This window comes from Echinops telfairi, unplaced genomic scaffold (genome assembly GCF_000313985.2).
Source record: "Echinops telfairi isolate 266 unplaced genomic scaffold, ASM31398v2 ScPeMD7_7457;HRSCAF=8495, whole genome shotgun sequence".
Lineage (NCBI taxonomy): Eukaryota > Metazoa > Chordata > Mammalia > Afrosoricida > Tenrecidae > Echinops > Echinops telfairi.
In genome coordinates, this window is record NW_022111357.1 from 2375702 (window position 1) to 2377862 (window position 2161).

Consider the following 2161-nt stretch of genomic DNA (forward strand, 5'->3'; position numbering starts at 1 on the left):
GGGGTGGTACTGAACCCCCACAAAAAAAGGGTGACTGGCTCCTAAGCAGATGGGCCCAGTGTCATCAACACCCCACAGGAAGCACTTTTGGAACAACTGTGAGAATGGCACAGGACTAGTGTCTCCTTGTACACAGGGTGGCTATGAGTCACAATGGCCCTGGTGGCACCTCAGGCATCACTTTAGAGGGAAGAAATCCAGGACTGTGGCCCTTAGCTCTGGGCTGGGAGAGAAAGCCAGTGGTTAATACAATCAAGGATATAACTTCAGTCAGCTGCTCCCTGGCCACGTGGGGGAGGTGCCTGCCCAAGGCTGGCCAAAGGGCAGGGCTCCAAAAGAAAAACAGAAGGTCAAGCAGCACACCTGACACTCGTGACTTCCATGCCAACAACCTCGATGTGAAGCCGTTTTGTAAAGTCCTGCTTCCTGCTAGGATCCTCTCGGAGTTTTAGGCAAACGGCTGCTCACCTGGAGGGAAGCTCAGTTGATGGCCCCCAGGCACACACCCCACCTGGCCGGGCCACCCAAACAGCAAGTGAACAGCAAGCCAGGCCCCTCGTTCTCCATGGTTTATTTAAGTTAGAGCGTATACACAGGTCCAACCCTGACACTGGGCAGGCAGCTGTGCCTACTATTACATCACACTAAGAAAACAGCTCTTCACACCCCATTCCAGCTGCACCAGTGCTGTTCTGGAAGAAAGACAGCCAAAGCTGTCTGTCTAGAAGGGCTTTGGTGACAGCTCCCCACAGGCTCTGTCCTTAGAGCAACCCCTTGATGCAAGGAGAAGCAGAGCCAGAGCACACTTCCAGGGCAGACTCCTCCACCAGTCCATGCAACGGCAAAGTGGCCAAGTCCCATAGCTCAGGGCCACGTGGAGTCTCACTGCTCCTGGTGGCAGCAATGCCCTCAGGCCACCAGCACCAGCGTGCTGCAAGTACTGGCCGTGCGTGCCTTCCCGTGCTTCCATGCGCAGTTGGGGGCACACTTCATACCAGCTCTGGGATCCACATTGACAAGGCGAGGTAGTTGGAGAAACGTGGCACTGGGGGCACTGCCAGCCCCTCTGTCGTCAGCGCCCCGCAGGCTGCTCTCCTCAGGAAATGTGAAGGCAGGGTGCCGGCAAGCCAAGTCAACACATGATGGACAGACACGTCAGAGTTTCCCAAATACCTTTCCCCATAATAAAATAATTTTAATAAAAACATAATTTAAAGGAAGTGTCAAAAGCCGAGTGTAAAATCAAAGCTGTAAACGCTATCAAAAGTCGAAGGTTCTTGTGAAGAAGCATCCCTGTTTAAAACAAAACAAAGCAATTTTTCAGCAATCATGTGATGTCTGGTAAGCTGCCTGGTCAACTGTGAAAAACAGCTGGAGCCTCCTGTGAGTCAAGTCGCCTTACCCTCCAGAAACCAGACACCAACCCTGCCTCAGCCCCACACAAACAGGGCAGCTGGCTGGGCTCTAGCTTGGCCCCTTACAGGAGCAGCACAGCAAGAGGCCGGGGGATGGAGGGACGCTCACTACCCCAAGGAGTCTGGGGGAAACAGTCTGCTCTGTTTCCGAGAGATTGCAGCCTAGAGGCCTCTGGGGCAGTGCCACCCTGCCCTGTATGGTCGCTATCAGATGGAGCCTTTGGACAGGAGTGGACCCCCACGTGTGGGGACCACACTCGTAAACCTGGTATTCCCTTCAGAACTCAGACTCCTGACCACCACCTCCCCCATCTGGCCCCTTTCCGAGCAGAGCATGGCCTTCTCTGGATGGAACCCACCCTACCAGCCCACGTCAACAAGACACCACACAGTTCTGGTCCTTCCATCGAGTTGCTAATGCCCGGCCCTGGCCCGATGAAGAATAACATCCTAAGTCTGCCCAGAACTTGTTTGGATTTTGAAGGATTTAGACGAAGCAGCACTCAACATAGCAACTGTATTTTGTAAGCAGCTTCAGGCGTAAAGCCTCCTTGATAAACTGAGGCTCTGACAACCACCACAATGTCCCTCCTACCACCGCCTTCAAGGTCTCCTAGGCTTACGGCCAAGGTGATGAGGGTCTAAGCCAATTCCCAAGAGCTAAGCAGATGTCCACCCCAACTGGGAAGCGAGGCAGCAGCTGACATCACTGAGAAAGCAGGCTGCCCAGTGCCTGCCCTCCGAAG

General features: G+C 54.1%; 1 protein-coding gene across 1 annotated transcript in view; it reads right to left on the bottom strand.

Annotated features, from left to right (window-relative positions):
* Positions 1–556: 556 nt before the first annotated feature.
* Positions 557–2161, bottom strand: part of CTPS1 (CTP synthase 1) — a 45189-nt gene continuing 43584 nt past the window's right edge. The window contains exon 19 of the mRNA XM_004704928.3: positions 557–1293. The gene's annotated coding sequence lies outside the window, so the exon portion shown is untranslated. The remainder of the gene's footprint in view (positions 1294–2161) is intronic.